This window comes from Nestor notabilis, unplaced genomic scaffold, assembly GCF_000696875.1.
Source record: "Nestor notabilis isolate BGI_N333 unplaced genomic scaffold, ASM69687v1 C15425072, whole genome shotgun sequence".
In the NCBI taxonomy this organism is placed as follows: Eukaryota; Metazoa; Chordata; class Aves; order Psittaciformes; family Psittacidae; genus Nestor; species Nestor notabilis.
This window is the reverse complement of record NW_009951644.1, coordinates 2,713-20,148: the sequence shown is the minus strand read 5'-3', so window position 1 is coordinate 20,148 and position 17,436 is coordinate 2,713. Positions and strand designations below refer to the sequence as shown.

General features: G+C 35.8%; 1 long non-coding RNA gene across 1 annotated transcript; it reads left to right on the top strand.

The window, feature by feature from the left end:
- The first annotated feature begins 296 nt into the window (after window positions 1-296).
- On the top strand, window positions 297-17,062 carry LOC104412357. Its single transcript, XR_719956.1, has 3 exons — window positions 297-457; window positions 3,643-3,736; window positions 16,973-17,062. It is a non-coding gene; the product is annotated as an uncharacterized LOC104412357 (long non-coding RNA).
- The last annotated feature ends 374 nt before the right edge of the window (window positions 17,063-17,436 follow it).

Below are 17,436 nucleotides of genomic sequence, written 5' to 3'. Positions count from 1 at the left end.
GAGAGTCTGTTACAGAGGTTTAGATAAAACCTGTGCTCCTTCTCACTGGCAGCCATTTCCACTGGATACCATTTTACCTTTGGCAGTGGAGTTTAATTGCACGTTTCTGGCTACATTGTTGTCATGATTACTTTCTTAATTTCCCAATGACATTTTTATGTGTGATGTTCTTTCTTTTCTCAGGACCCAGCTTTTCATTTGTCTTTGCTGCTTTTATTCATTATTCTGAAACAATAAGCGTTAGTATATTTCCACAAAAATATGATACCTTTTAACACTGTTTTTCTCTTTATAAGGTGAGAGGACTTTCAGGTGTGATCACTGTGATGCTACTTTCAAAAGAAAGGACACATTAAATGTTCATATTCAAGTTGTACACGACGGACATAAGAAATACAAGTGTGATCTCTGTGACAAAGCTTTTGTGACGCCCTCAGTCCTGAAGAGTCATAAAAAAGTGAGTGGAATATGTTCTGTCATATTCATTCATTCTGTGTCCTTAAGTTGGTAATAAACATAAAGTCCCCAGGTGCTTCCTCATTTCTGGCTTTTCAGTAGAAAGCTATGATGGTGCTTCATGTCCTAAAACACTTATTGCAGTAGTGGGATTCTTGGTGGCATGCCGAATCTGTAGTGGGTACATATGTATAAATCCAGTGTAGGTATTCCAGCATCTGGTGTATGTCAGGACGTGATGCACTTCTCTTGCCATACTCCTTCCCACTGATCTCTGTGGTGGAACTGCGTTAAACTTCAGAAGAAAGCTTGCTCGCTAGTTGGGCCTGAGGTCAGGTTGATGTTACAGCAGAGAAATGAGAAGAAAATAATTGAATCAAGAGCAGGTCAGCTGAGGTGTTGCCACCAAATGGAGATTGCAGGAGTTTATTGAAAAACATGATGCATACAGTATTTGCCATGTAGTATGCACCTCATATAAGCATGTAAAATTTTAGGAACAAAACTGAGTGTAACTGAGTTACTTGGTACAGTATTTTTTCAGCACATGATTATGGTGAGTACTGTGCATTACAACACAAATCTGTATTTAAAATTGAGGAAAAAATGTAAGGGAGTCTTCCAGTGTCTCTCCAGCCCTATGCGTTACAGCTGTGGGAACTAGTACGTGTCCTTTGAGCCTAAACCAGCTTACTGGCAGATAGTAGACTATCAAAGTCTCTAAGGTAATGGATGGCACTGTCTCCTTAATGTGCAAAAAGTATTTGCAAAAAGTGTTGGAACCAACTAGGAATGAGATCTCTTTGGTTTCTTTTGTAGTTTTTTAAAGATCTTAATCTTCCATTAAAGGTATGTTAATGAATTTGCAGTCTGTCTGCCTTCAGTCTGGTTCAAGTGCTGCTTGTCCCATATTTAAAATGCATTAAGTTACTTCGTAATCATAGTTGCTATAAAATAAAGTTTCCTGTGATTGAGTGAATTAACTGTGTAACCAAGCTATATTCCTCTCAGATATGCTTAGTGGAAGATTTTTGCCTGTTCTTCAGAAGAACTTGAATGACATGCGTTGCCTTGTTTATAGACTTCAATACAAGTACTGTAAAATGATTGAGATTCAAATAACCAGGTTCATTAGTTGTTCAGCCTGTTAAATCAGTTGAGTTCTGCTATAATAGAGAACTTTATAAGATACTCTTTCTCAGAGTATTAGAACACATTTGTTTTTCAAGCCTGAATATATTGGTCTAAGGAATTCAAAACCAAATGGTATACAAAATAAAGTTGTGATTTGTTTCTCATTATGTTCTTGGGGAGCAAAACTTCAGGGAGGTATAGTATCATTCATTAGGCAAACTGATTTCTTTGGGAAACAAGACTGCTTTTCAGAACACAATCCTTTTCATCCATATGTACTTGGTCTAATCACTTGAGTTAACAGACCTAGCTTATAATACTGATACATTGAGTTCAGATTAACTTTTTGTGAAGGGTCTCACCAAGATGGATTTCAAGATCCAAACGTCAAAATATTACCTGGAATCATTGATGTGCTCTGCATAAATTTTTAAACCTTTCCCCAGAGTCCTTTCTAAAAAATTCAGTATGACTTACTATTTCACATTAAAAATGGCTGTGCGTACTTGTATTTTAATGGAAAGCACCTAGTGTTCATCACTTATCCCTGTTCTCTCGTTGACATGCCTTCTTGATTGTAATTGCTATTGCTCTGTGCTGCTGTCAGACTAGTACTAGCTATATGTCTGTGAGCCTTTTAGTTGTACTGTATTGCTCCAGAAATCCTTTCTGGTAGTTTGAAATGTGTTAAGTCCATCTGGTATTCTCCAGTATTGCTGTTAGAGAGAGAAGTGATTCCTAAAGAATTCTGTCCTAGTCAAGAAGGGTTTAACATTGATATCCCTAATGTTAGGGAATAAAAATTGTGCAAGTGCAAGTGTTGAAATGACATTTCATTTACTCTTCCTTAAGCTGCAGTGTAATATGTATGATGTGAGATAAGGTTTTTATGATGTAATGAAGACTTTTATGTCACTTAAGTGTCTTTCGTAAAAATAAGAATTAATTTCCCTATCTGAAGAGAGTCATGGGCAAAGCTTGAATCCTGAGTAGTCAGCTGTGCGTATATTTTAATGTGTTATCTTTCCTATCCCATATAAACGAACTCTTGTAAATGAAGTAATCCAAAATTTTCCACTGAAAGAGCAGGCACAGTTATAAGGAAAAATTATTCAATAGGCTGATAAATCTTCAGTTCAGAATAGGGCGTAGAAAGTACAGTGTGAAAACTGACGAGAAGCTGTGTTTGTAACTTACTTCAAGGTGGTCTTGCTGTTGACCTCACAGGTTGGATGGGAGAGTTTGTGATTTTTTTTTTCTTTGTTTTGAAATAATTCTTCTGATCAGCAGAATTTTAGGTGCTCTAGCCTTAACAGCTTGATTTCATAAGACAAGCTCAGTGTATGGTTTAGTGTTAGTGACAATTACAGTATTATTCTTGTGATAATTCTCTAAATGCAGTCTGATTCTAGAATTTAACACAAGCTAGGTAGCGTCCAGTATGCAAGTTGTGTTGACTGAATCACTGAGAACTTGTGCTTTGAAGGATTGTTTTCTGTCATACTTCAGATAAACTGATGGCTGTGTTTCATTTGTAGGAGACACAAACCATACGCACAAATCTCCACAGAGACAAGTCTGCAACTGGAAGAGTTATGCTAGGTTAGGTTAACTATTTTCACTACATTTCATAATATAATAAAATTCTGTGAAATTATAAGCTGTTAAAAACAGACCCATTTATGAAGATTAATTTTATTAGGTAACCAAATTAACGTTTGTTGGAAACCACTATCACAGATACCAAACTGAAAAATAGGTGTCTTATTCTTGCAATCATGAAAATAACTAGAGGTGAATTGGACATTTTTAATAGTAACTATTTTTAGGAAATAGGAAACTTAGGAACTGAAAAGCCATATTATTTTGTCATTAGTAATGAGAGTTAGAAATTTTAGAAGAAAATTGAAACAATCTCTGCCTGATGTGATGGTATAAAATGTATAATGGAGATAATAGCGGTCAATGTCAATACAGTTAAAATATTCCATATTCCATTTCTTTTAAAGCTATGCTGAAGCTTTCATTCTTGTCTTTCTCCACCCCATGTAGACTCACACAGGAGAAAAAGAGAAGATTTGCCCATATTGCGGACAGAAGTTTGCAAGCAATGGAACACTGAGAGTTCATATTCGAAGCCATACAGGTACAGTGGTGCTTACTGTAATGAACAGAGATGACTTTTTGAATATGTGACAAGATATCTATAAGCATGTCCATAATTTGTCTTATCTAGAAACAAATGTGAATTTACAGCTAGGCCTAACGCAGCATCTTTTTCAGACATTTTACCTGCTTAATGTGTAAAAACAGATTTTACTCTCAACTATGATTATGTATGAGAGTGTGTATATGTATGTGAATGTGTATATGTATATACAGTATGACTTCATCTTTCTGGTAGCTAAGATGTTTTGAAACTCTGACTTCATATTAATGTAACTTCGGACCTTATCACAACATGCATGCTACCCAAATTAGAATGTTGTACTTTGTGTATGCTTTAACTCAAAATTTATTTTCTATTGCAACATCTGACTCATTCTGCAGGTCTCCTAATGTTTCTGGGTCTGAGTTATGCAACTTATTGCCACCCAGATTGCATTACTGTATCACTGTCATGTCATATATGTGCATCTGTACACACACTGAAAATAAATTAGTCACGTTGTCAGGTTTCATTTTGTGAGCTTATGCTTTCATTCAGGTAAGTGGCAGCAACTAAAAGGGGTTTCTTTGTGATTATTTGTTTCCAGTATAAAATGGTATAGATTTGCCTTTGGCAGTCAAAGCATCAGTTAACAAATAGCTTTCCTATGACATTCCATTCACTTGGCATAAGCAAATTTGGTTTGCAGGGCGATGACAACAATTTGTGCTTTTAGTCATTTGGCTTTCTACTGTGCTTGGGAAAGTCTGAATTATTTCAGCCTATGAAGTCCACCTCTTAAGATTACAGGTTTTACTCGTTTTTGATATATTGTGGTTTTTGGATTTGGCTGCTATAGACACTAGCAAATTTTTATCCCGTTCCTGCAGGATAAAAAGGCTAAAATTGACTTTATCTCTTTATCTCTTATTCTTTACTAATTTTCATTTTTGGAACATTTATCCTTCTTAGCAGCAATAAAAAAAACATTTACATAGAAGCCTCTGTACATACATTCTGTGCATGTTGTTTACATACACTGTACAGTCACTGATACAAAAGACAGAAGGTCAAAGCTTGCAAGACCCAAAATCTGTCTATTGCTCCTCTTTGTTGTGACATTCTTTCTTCTGTGCACCTTACCAACTCCTTTCAAAGCCCTTCCTGCACAGTCTCACCTGTTTTGTCTTTCTCTCCAGTCTTCTGTCCCATAAGGTGTGGGTTTCTCTTTTATTTTTTTTAATTTATTTTTTTTTTGACTTCCTGAGGATTCAGATCAAACATTATTCTTATTCTTCATTAAAATCTCTGATTTCACGTTTCAACATTTTTTGAAGGCAAGTCTGCTTTATTGCCTTCACTAGTGTGGTACTTTTGTGCTTGCTTATTTCACAGGCTCTTTCCTTAAACTCCAGGTGTGTTTTCTGTGTATTATGAATGTTATACATCACTTTGCACAGAGTACAAAGGTCCTAGTTTTTCAAGTTGGTAGTGCAGATAGCTCTTGGGGAAAATGCTTTATAGCTGTCTGGGTGGAAATGCTTTTCACACATGTGCTGATAGCAGTTACATTTAATGTTTCAGCTCTCAAGCAGGCTTTCCTAAATTTAGAAGTTAGGCTAAGCTGAGGTTCATGAAACCACATACCAGAGAACTCTAACCTGGGCTAGAGAACTTTGCAAAGTTTGTAGCCACTATTATATGAGAAATGGTAACTACAACATTTTGAACTTACTTGAAGCAGAAAGGCACTGAAGATTTTCAGGTCACTTGTAAATTAAGTATGGTGGGACAAACTGTTTTGCCAGGATACAATACAGGTTGGAATTAAGGGAATATGCAGTGTGGAAACAACCCACTGCAGGAGAAGGGAGAGTTCAAGGCCTCTTTTGTTACCTAAAAAGTTAGAAGTGCTCATTTTGAAAAGGGTTGCTAATTCAGGAAATTGGTTAAAAAAATTATGTGTAAGTTACATGGCAAAATGCCTTATGCGAAGTTTAGTGAGAACATGCTGTAGTTAGATGCATGGACTTTGGAGAGGTGGTTTTGGCTTGTGCTGTACCTAAGACTTCAGCCAAGTTGTTCATGATCATAATAGGTGCAGACTAATCACAAAAGGAGATGGTTGTCCAATGTTCAGTGGGCCTGAGGAATAGCTTGCATAATTTCTAAGAAATCAAGGGTAGCTGAAGGGAATCCATGTCATTTGCTAACAGTACAGAAATAGTTGAGTACTCATTTGATGGCTTTTAGTAATAAAGTTCACTGCATTGTGAAAATCCTTGACAACTTCTCAGGGATTTTTCTGAGTGCCAAGAAATTTTCAGCTCATCAAACAGTGGAGCCACAAACTTACTTTATTCAGTGATGGATGTTTGGTTTCAAAATGTTGCCGTATTGAATACTTCATGCTCTTGGTATCTATTAAATTCCGTGGTTTTGAATTGATCAGTTAAAAACTGTGCTCTCTTTTTATTTTTTCTGACTTCAAAGTATTGCTTTTCATTCTGAGCTAGAAGTGAAACAACCAGCCACGGTCTGCTTTCAAGAGATGGATCATCTTTGTGAATAAGCCTTCAGCTGGGGCTGAGCTTTGTTGCAGCTAAGCAGTACACCGTAATTGTAAATATTGCAAAGACTTTCATGGCCTAGTGATTACACCTGATTAGTTTGAGGTCTTGGTGCAGAGATACGTGTTACACCTCTTTCTGTGCATGTGGTCAGCTAGACTTCATTAGCTGCTTGGTAGTGTATTTGAAAAATAAAGCTAGCAGGCTCTTTTTAAAGAGAGTCATGTCTCAGTTTTTATCCTTTTTTATTTGTAAAGCTGTTGTTGGTAAAAAGTCGAGGTTGTTGGTTCAGCTTTGGAATTGTATTTTCGTATGCCTAATAATCCATATACAAAAAGAGAAGCTTAATGAAGTTTTGGTTTATATTTAATACACAGCATGTGATCTTCAGTATTGTTACTCACAGATGTATGCATGCTTCCTTGATAAGCAATTTTCTTCCCTCTTTTATCTTAGAGTAAGACTCTGTAAATGAGCCCTAACAGTTACTTGGCCTTTTGCAGAAACTGAGCTCGTTTGGGGTGAGTGAACATGTCTGCATGTGCATGTACAGAGGGAAGGGGTTGATGTTTGCATCTGAACCTAACATACTGCTCTGTAATTCATCATCTGGGTTTCAGCCTTGGCATGACAGAGACAGCGCTCTGTAGGTCAGCTGAAACACTATAGCACATTCTCCCTCTGCTGTATCCTGTTGGTTTATGACTTCTTAGGGTCAGAGGGAGCTGGGGTTAATTCAGCAAAAGAATCCTCTGACTGCGATATAAATTCCTTGGCTTGTTCTTAAATTGTAAAAGAAATTCTATGATCTGCTCCTTGGGCTTGAAAACTGAGGGCCAGGAGGTTAATTACTTCCCTAAAGTTTCAAGCAGCTTCAAGTGTTAACAGTTACTGGCTGTGGCTTGTGCAACTTCTCAGTTGCCTTTTACATAGCTCTTTAGACCTATTAATTGCTGTCTTGTGTGTTTGTGTGTGCATGTATTTGTGTGTGCCTATGTAATGTATTTATGCACATGCATTTTGTCTGTCTGATATTTATACTGTTGCTTTCCTAATTAGTTGTGTCCTAATCCCTTCCATTGTCGTGATGTAGCACATCAAGTTGTTGTTACAATAGAAGTTGCTGTGAGCTAGTTTATATTTGCAGGTAAATTTATTTCTGAGTTAAGAGAATTGAGTGTTTGAACTGTAATTCTGTCCTTTGTATGCTGTCTTTTATCCACTACATTACATAGGGACTGACGAGGGACAACTAATGACCATACATGTCTTCCAGAAAATGCTTATACGTGCAAATATAGGTTAAAACATAACCTTTGTTTTTGCTTTTTTCACCGCAGTTGAAGTCCTGCTTAAAAAGTCAGTAAGATTAGGATGACTTTATTTTGTCCTAAATGTTTTCTGAAAAGATGAATGTTTCTATTCTACATCATTTTAAAGTGATGGCTTAATGTGGCATTCTTACATGTTACAGTCTCTGTTTTGTGGAAAAGCTGCTTTATTTTGTAAGCAAGAGTTGAGAAGGTTCTTTGTTTTATTTGCTTCCATATACATGAGTGAAAGATAATGCCAAGAGATTACATTAAAACAGCGAAAAGCATTTGGACCATAGACTTCGATAGCCTTTTTGTCAACACAACACAACACTTTTCAATTTCCATTTTCATAATTAAAGAGTCTTTTATAAGCTCATGAAAACATTTCATCACACTTTCCACTGTAATTTTAGGTGCTGATTGCCTTCTTGAGATGTCTCTCATCCTCTGCATTGAGGATCTGATGGTATGGTCCTCACTTTGCCACTGTAGTCACATTTCTACAGTTTGATTAAGTAGGCATTTGAGCATGTTTAAGATCATACTTATGGTCCAGCTGTTTAAAAATCTAGGCTTGTATTTTGCACTTTTAAGTAAAAATTCCTGAGTAACCAAATAGAACATTAGCTGTGGAGTTGTAATAATGATGTTTGCTTATTAACAGCAGTTCAATCATCTATGAACGTAAGACTTTAAAGTAGTTGAAGGAAGGAGCTGAATACAGTTTAGTTTAGTACTGTGTAAAATACGCCCCCAAAGTTTTAATAGCTAAACAAGCAACTGTGTACATAAGAAATAATGTACAGCCAGGATCCTCATTCTAGAAAATCTTCTGGCAAATTACCTTATAAGTAATATATATTTTGTTACATTAAAAAAAAAAAAAAAAAGATAAAAGAGAAGGTTAAAGGAACTTCTTCTCATATCACATTGAAGTATGTGGAAAAAACGTATCTGTATCTAGTCAGTGAACAGCTTGCAAATGTCTACAGATAGGTTGTTTCTATTCTGTAACTTATAAATGGTCGTTCTTTTATCTACCAAATTTAAAAAGGAGCTTGCAGAAGGCCTCAAAGGTAAGGATTCTGCATTTCTAAACCTTTCAGTTTATACATCATTGTGCTATTTATCTCCAGTCAACAGTTAAATCTTTAAAACTACCTGTAAAGTTTCATGCAGCTGTCAGCTTCTTGTTTTCTGCTTCCATGAATGAAGAAATGTTCTTAAAAGGGATAGATTGTTTGAATGCTAGTGACATCCTTAGATCACATGAATTAGTGATTAATGCATCTACTTTAAAAGATTTGGTTAACCATTGGGTTCACTGAAGTCATAGATACTAATGATTCATTCACAGGGAAACCAAAATGATTAATTCCACTGATAGATGCAAAGAATGAAACTCTTTTATTCTTTAAAGTAAGTGCATTGGGTTTTCACTTGTGACTCAAATCTCAACATCACTATAGAACTGATGAAAGACTAAGTAATAGTGGTGGTTGATGTTTTATTGTACAAATTCAGATGGCTGCCTTATTTTGTAAGGTCCTTTACTAGTCTTTATGGTTCATTTAGTTACAGATAGCTAAAACTTCAATTATATCATGATAATTTTGCTGGGCCAGATAGGACAAACATATTGACTGTTGGTCTTGACTAGGTAATCTGAATTCTCTGAATAAACCCAAAAATTAGCAGAAAACAAACCTTTTAAGCTGTCAAAATACTACTTCTGCTCCTCAAAGAATAAGTCATGGCTAAGAACTTACAAGGAAGTATTATTAATAGAAAAAAATAAATGGTTAAAGCAATCTGGTTTTCTCTTACTTTGAAAAGAATAGCACTCAAGTTTTTTGTTATTAAATATATGACCATTTTTAGTGAATGGCAAATGCATTTGGTTTACTCACATAGAAACAATTCTGGTTCTCCCTGTACCTGGAAAATACACAAGTACTGGAACTTGGTTAGAAAGCATTCACAAATCCATAGGCTGATGGACACTAATTGTTGGTGAAGGGAAAAAAAAGCAGAGATATTTCATTTCCTGTCCAGAGTCTGCCAAGTTTGAATGGTTGTTAAAGTGAAGAAAGAAATGTGTAAGAAATGTCTAATTGACCCATAAATGAGTACTGTACTTCCATCTTTGTCAGGCAACAAGGCTGTTCTCAGAGCAGTCGAAGAGCCATCCCTTTCTACACTGACTGAGTGTAGAATTACATGTATATATGGTGTTTCTGGGTTTTGTCTCAGTTGGCATCCACAAGTATTTTATATTTCAAATTACCAAGTTGTTTGATTCTTGGCATGAGAAAGCTACTCATGTGTGGGTACTTCTGTACCTTCTGAAGTGCTAAATTTTGAGTGTTCAATGGTTGAAAATCTGGCAAGCCAGAATTTTATATAGGCCAGTTCACTGTTTTTATTGTCTAGTCCAGGTGTCGTAAAGAGAGCAGCTAGCTGCTGGAATTGGCCAAGCTTCTTGGTTACTCTTCCATTAGTTTCACTTCCTAGAATCCTTGGTCAGAATTATAAAAATGTTTAAGGGACCTTTGGTATTAAATGCTTTTGAAAATGCTACTTGGTAACTAGAAAACTGCCATGTGTCCACAAGAGGAAATGTAATATTTTGAAGAAATGTTTGTCTCCTCAAGGGCTATTTGACATGCTTTTTACCACCAAGGTGGTGAAATCTACTGAATATTTTCTTAAAGTGTAAATATTTAATTTTTGTACAGTAATTGGTTTTCTGGCATTTTTTAATTTAAGTTCTTTTGAAATCACTTGGTTCCTTGAGTTCCTATTTAACTTAATTTTAATTCGTAATGGAGTTCTTCTCATGTAGGAGAAATTCATTTCTGTGCATCTTAGGATCTTTGTGTGTGGACATGCTTGTGTAGTGCCTTAACTGAATTCTGTGCAGTTAAGATCACAAACTTCCTTTTTAATTTGATGGGAACACCATATACAGAGCAACAGCAGCTGAGGATGAATGTGTAAAGCTGTCAAGTGCTCTGTATGAACAGATAGTGTTCTAAAGCATATGTCACAGATTATCATTTTGTTATATCCGTTAACCTTTTGCCCATCCTTACTTGCTGTTGAATGCTGTCATCACCCCAGATTATCTCTGACTAAAAAAAACTTCTTGCAATTCCCATTCTGGGCTGCCCTGTTGATCATCTGGTATGGAGTGTTGCATGTGTGATCCAGATGGCCCCATTGCCTCTGAATTCCTCCCCAGGTGAACTGTTGTCTTTCCTCCACAGTTGGTCAATGGTGGAGTCTCTCTTTTTCCCCTCTACGCTACCCCAGTCTGAAGTTAGGTCTTCAAAAAGGATTTTTTTTTTCCCCTGAAAATTGATGTTTTTAAATAATACACTCACATATGTGTTTATTCTTTTAAGAAATAATCTTCTAATTTTTATACTAGGTAATTCAATGTGTGAAGAGGGGCTATTTCCAGAAGGTGGTAAATGGTCTGCGGAAGATTCTGAGGGATTGCATTGCCATAATTATTTGTTATTTTTTTTATAGAAAACCATTCCTTTTAAGCTGCATACACTGCACATGATCTGATGTTCAGTGCAGTCTCTCATAAGTCTTTTTCTGATGTTTGTGTCGACCTAGACCGGTGGTGCTGAATACCCCAATGCACCAAGCATAGACATATTAAAAGTATAGCACCTCCACCCTGATAATTTTATGGCATAATTCAAATTCTTCATTCCTTAGTACAACAGTTCAGTTCCAATGAAGACAGAAAGCCAGGGGATTTGTACATGATGGCTGACATACATATAACACTGCACACAAGTGAACAAGCAAGCCAAATGGGAATGGCAACAGTAAATACGACCCCAGATTTAACAGAATGAAATAGAAGTAATGTCTGTATATGGGTTGAAAGAGCTCTGTGCGACTGCTGCCAAAACTGAATGTGGTTGTTCATCAAATGTGTACTTTAGTGTGCTGTTGAACATCTCTGTGCCTTTTTTGGTTTGCTGGTGTCTTCTGACAGTTTTATTGCAATCTCTTCAGATTAGAACTATTTCTCCTGTTGCATGTTTCGTTTGTCTCATTTGATGGGATTACGTTTGTCACCTCTTACGTACTTATTTGGTAGATCTTACTTGAGGTCACTGTTTCAAAGTAATGCTAACATTGGGGTTTATATCATGTTTCCACCTGATTTTGTAATTAGCTCTTTTTGTGGCTAAGCTTCCTAGAGAGAATGCAAAATACAGTGTGAAAACAGCAACACATATGACTAGTTTGAACTACTGTGTCTCAGAGTCTTTATTACATGTCTGGCTATAGCCACTGTAATCTTGATGAAGAAATGTGTATTTCATTTTGCTTCTTAATTATTTTGCTCCTAGGCATATCTGAGTTTGGAAATCTGGGTGCTGAACTCACTGTAAATGCTACCTTACAGCACCTTTGATTGCAAATGTCTCATGGGAAGTGTCCATCCCAAGTTGAACAGGGATGGAAGAACCTGATGTTTAACTTGTTATGCTACATTAAGGTCCAGTAGATGTTGTGATCTCAAGCTAGAGATTTATACACTCGAGGAAAAAAAAAAGATACCAGTTCTGTCATGACTTGTTTTCAGACCAAAATCCCATATGGTTTTCAATCATGGAATTGTTTTTCATAATCCTTGTATTAGGGTTAAAATTTATTTTTATTATGTTAAAAGCTTTGGTTTTGTTCATAGAAAAATCTGGAAGTAGCATGTCTAGACTTTGAATTATATTAAATCCACTGCAGTTTATCCAAGGATTATTTATTCAGGGTTATTTGTAAGGAAGTGCCATTAATATGTTGAGCAGCTTGTTCTTGGTCAGCAGGGACATGACAGTCAGCTGTAACTTGAGGGTGAACATAGCATTTATTATGTCTGTCTTACTTGAGTGTACTGGTATTTTAATTATAGCAGTTGTTCTTAGTTATTGTACATTCACAACATTACTTCTGGGCATGTTGACTGGACAAGGTGTCAAATTAAGATGTATCTAATATGCCTACTGGATTTTGATACTGTACTAAAGTCGAAAGTCTGATGCAATGTTTTAGTGAAAAGTGCAGATCATAGTCTCTGTTGCGGTTTAGTGGCAGAGTTGCAAACAGTAACATAGAAGGCGAGGGCTTTTGTCAGGTATTTTCCTAATGTGAAATGTTAGGATTAAGACTTGATAGTATGTTTAGAAGTGAAAAGATTTTCCCCCACATTCTCCATATTTTTGTATATAAATCAAATCTAGGAAAAAACAACTGACGACCCTCACTTTGTGAAATAATACCTTTGAAAACTTACTCTGCTATTGACTGAAATGAAAAGGCATTACAGTAAAAAAACTGGTGCACTGATTTACTTCAGTATTATCCCCTGGTAATGATTTATCATTGTCTTCAAACATAAAGTTCTTTATTTTATGTTAAATAGATATATATATTTAAAATATATATGTTTATATAAAAAAGCAGAGTGCAAATGGCATAACTGTTAATCGACATTAACAACTTTATCTCAGGTGCACCCCCTCTTATTATGATGCTATTCCATACTGACACTATATCTCGTAAGCATGCTTCTAGCAGTAAATCCAAGAAGAAATTGGTTGTCATAGGGAAAATAGCTTTCATTCGTTGCGATGCTTAATAACTCCTTTTTGTGAGGACAAGAGAATAGAGATATGTGACTTACAACACTGTGTTGTTTGCTCATCTTTGCCATTCTTTTGATCTCTTAGTAACAGATTCATTCTTTTTCTGATCAGAGAAATTTTACATCTGGAAATCTCCAAATATTTATTGTGTGTGAGTTGATCTGAAGTTTAATATTGAAGTGCTTATAATTGATTTTTGGTGGCCTTTGCTAGATTGCAGATGAACATGAAAGCACTGATGGATAATGTCACTTTCCCAGGAACTTTTATCACATCACACTTGCTCTCCATATTTTCTTAGTGACAATTCTAAACTTTGTTGAAGCACAAAACCTTCTCTTTTGTGGACACTTGCAATAGTTCTGTATGAAACAGGGCACTTAAGCAAATCTTCCTATGTGGGAAGAATATATTTAGCGTTCGTTATTTCAAATCTGTTTTTTCTCTGTTGTCATCTTATGCCATCTGCATCTCACAGTATTAGACAAAGGATCCACTCCTCCCATTTATCTCACAGGACTTAAAGTGGGATAGATTGTCTAAGACTTGTCTTGGGGAACACCTGCTTCCCAGTAGTCTCAGTGAGAAATCTGTTACTGGGGTCATTATTACAAGCAACTGACTGGTAGCACGAATAATGTTTGCCTAGTCTAGTTCTGGAGCAAGACAAGAAGATAATTTTTACCAGAGATAAAGTAGTTAATAAGTAGGATTGTAATAATCTTGCCAAAATCTGCTGTCCATAGGTTTAGACATCTAATCTGAATTAATTGCCTAGGTTCCTGATATAGTAAATAGTGAAAAAAATGCATTGACTGAGGATAGATCGTTCAGTTCTCAGGCAATAGAGGCCTGGAGAGTAAATACTGCTAGCTTTCTTTTATCCTTAATTTCAGTGGAATTCAGAACAACTAGGTAATATTACATGTTTTATTTTTACATGGCTGATGTAAAATGAGTGGAATCTTGAGTTTTGTTCATAGATCAATTAATTTTTAAATACAAGTTATTTTTTATTTAAAGCCATTATAAATGTCCATATATTTCTTAGGCAGTGGCACAGACTCATCTTTTGACTGCTTACAGAGAGACTAAGAAATTTATTCTAGAAATTTGGCTACTGCAAGCACAGATTTTATTTTATATTTTTTTTCGGTGGCCCACAGTTAATTTTGTAAAAGCTTTAAAACTCTTGGAGGTAGAAGATAAGTTACACAGTTAAAAGATGTGTGTGCACAGTGGAAACAGTTGCTTTTGCAAGTGCAAGGGCACTTGCAAATATTTTGGGCATATAGGCTACAAAGATAAGGTGAAAGAAAGAGCAACGGTAAAATCACTGGAAATGAGCTTTTCAGTTGTTTCACTAACAATTATTAATGTACTAGTGCATGAGAAATTGTTTCTATAATTTAGAAAACCAGGATGTCACCAACCATCACTGTTAAGTGGGAGTCTGTGTTTAAACTTGATGTTTTGGAACAGTGCAGACTTGAATATTTACAGTGCTTAACAGTCGCTTGAAGCCAGACTTTTCCAGGTGTAGCATGTTGATATGCAGTCATACTGTTGCCCTCTACTGGCATCTACTAAAAGCTTTTAAGGCCTTACTCATCAATATCATGGGCTCCATGGTTAATTTCTGAAGGATGCTGTTAATCCATTTCAGACAAACTCAAAATATGCCATCTTTTGAAAGCAAAAGTCTTTAAAGAGACTCGGGGATGGGGGAGAAAGGGAGGAGGGGTACAGCTCCTACTTGTCAACGCTCATCTGCTTACAAACTGCTGAAAGCTTTAGCTTCTGCATTCAAAAGCCCAAAAACATAAAAACATCAGCTGAATTAATTAAATATTTGAGTTCTGACAGCTGTCTGAGTGTTTGAATTTCGGAGACATGGATTAAAGACATTGAGGGTCATGAGAGTATCATATTTCAAACTGCTCAGTGAAAACACAGCTATAACACAGTGATTGTTGCCATCACTCTAAAAAAAAAGCCAAATTCACACAACTGCGCTTACTGAGAGATGGCAGAATACAAGAGAGAAAAACATTTGTATTTCACAAATAACTTTGCTACACAGTGTCTTGCTGCTATCATTAACTGAGCTGTCTAAACAGCAAAAGACAGAAAAGAGCAGAATAGTCTATCTACTAAACAGGGTTTTTTTTTTTCTTTAGATGATTATTTAAGTAAGAGGATTAATCTCAGCTGCCCTCAAATCTCTACACCATTTCGGACTATAGAGATTTTATGTACAACAGTGACTATCAGTACTATACTATATTTGGAGTCAGTCCCTCTGAAGAGCTGTTTCTGTAAACTATCTCCATTAAATACTTTTGTGATCCTTTGACATCTTGTTCCCAAGAAGTAAAACATCCAGTATCTTCCCTCTGAGCAATCATGGAAGAATACCTCGTGAAGATGAGTTGGGATGAGGCGGCTTCCTTCCCTCAGGTCAAAATGTTATTAGGGACTGTGGAGCTTTAAATGCTTATTTCTGTCACTACCACTCTCTTGCACTCTGGTCTTTGGCATATCAGTGAAATACATTGGGGGAGGGGGCGGGAATTAACTGTAAAATGTATTTATTCTTACCTGTTTTCCAGCATTGAGTATGAGTGTCATTAATTGTTTGACATTTGTATTATGTTTAATCTCTCTGTACAAGCAAAGCTTCTTTTGTGAGCAGAAAGCAGTCCATTGACTTAGTGGAATAGGTTTTGCTTTACTCATATTTTCAAATAAAGGTTTGATACACCTTTGGCATTATGAATGTGTATAACAAATTCCATTTCATTAACAGAAAAATAGTTATTGTGTTCTTAATTTGTTGAACTGTGGTTTTGTACTAGAAACAACCGAATACTTGCTTTTGAAGTGTTGTGTACAGGTAGAGGAGGCAATAGACTCAGATTCCTCTATATTGTCTAGAGAGTTGAAAATTAAAATGCCCTTGGGGAATGATAAAGCTTTATTACTTCTTCCAAATTATGGAGCTAGTTTAGAAACTCTTCACTTTTTGATTCTGAACAGCTCAGTTTGCAGATTTCACTAATGTGAGTTTGGGAAAATTGATGCTAAATGACACCAGTTTAATGAAGCAGTAAACAAAATACCTTTAAGATATGAGATACTGCAAGGAAGATGCTAAGATGATTCTATTTCCATTTCAGTCATAAATTGTGATACAAAAATTGCAGAGACTTTTGATTAACTAGCTTCTAACACAGTTCAGATACAGCATTAAAAAATCGTAGATTTTATATTTCATTGAGATTCTGACACCCAGAGGACTCTAATAATGATCATATGTGAAATATTTGGGAGCAGTTAGTGCTTAAACATGAAAGTGACCATGTGTAAATCACTGTAGAATGTGGTTTGAGCAAGAGCAGTAGGTGTTGGTTTTGTTGGTTGTTTTTCTTTTTATCCCCCAAGGCTCTCTGTGTGTATTCATATATTGCTAGAATATTTTGACCCAGCCCTGTATCCTGCTCAGATGGACCTTTATTTGTAATTTTCCTAATGCTTAGATCTTTTCTTGTTTGAACTGAGTGGGAAGACAAGGCCAGAAAAAAAGTACCTCAGTTTGACAAGTAACTGTGCTGTAAGGCCTTCATATATCGAGGCCATATTTTTGGAATCTGATGTGTTTCTTGTTTTCAGGTGAGCGTCCTTACCAGTGTCCTTACTGTGACAAAGCTTTCAGCAAGAATGATGGATTGAAGATGCATATTCGCACCCACACAAGGGTAAGTGTAGCTTAGTTTTTATGGTTACTTGAGGATTGTCTATGAATCATGTGGCTAAAAGTAAATAATTACTGGTTTTGTAGAGATTGGGCTGTACCAACCAAGATATTTTATACTTATCAAAATAAGAGGCAAAGATTTAAGTTATTAACTTTTAAATTGTAATTATGACTCCCTTACTGACCTTATGTTTTTTCCTTGTTTGATTTCTTGCATGTTGAAATAATAGCAGTACAAACTTCTTCCTTTAACCTGTGTTTTTTATAGATCTAATATAATGTTTGTGATTGTTTACTGAGTAAACCATTTTATAAAGTTCTTGAAACTTCAATATCCAGTGTTTTGATTCTTACCATCTCTTTAAAATCCAGTCACTGT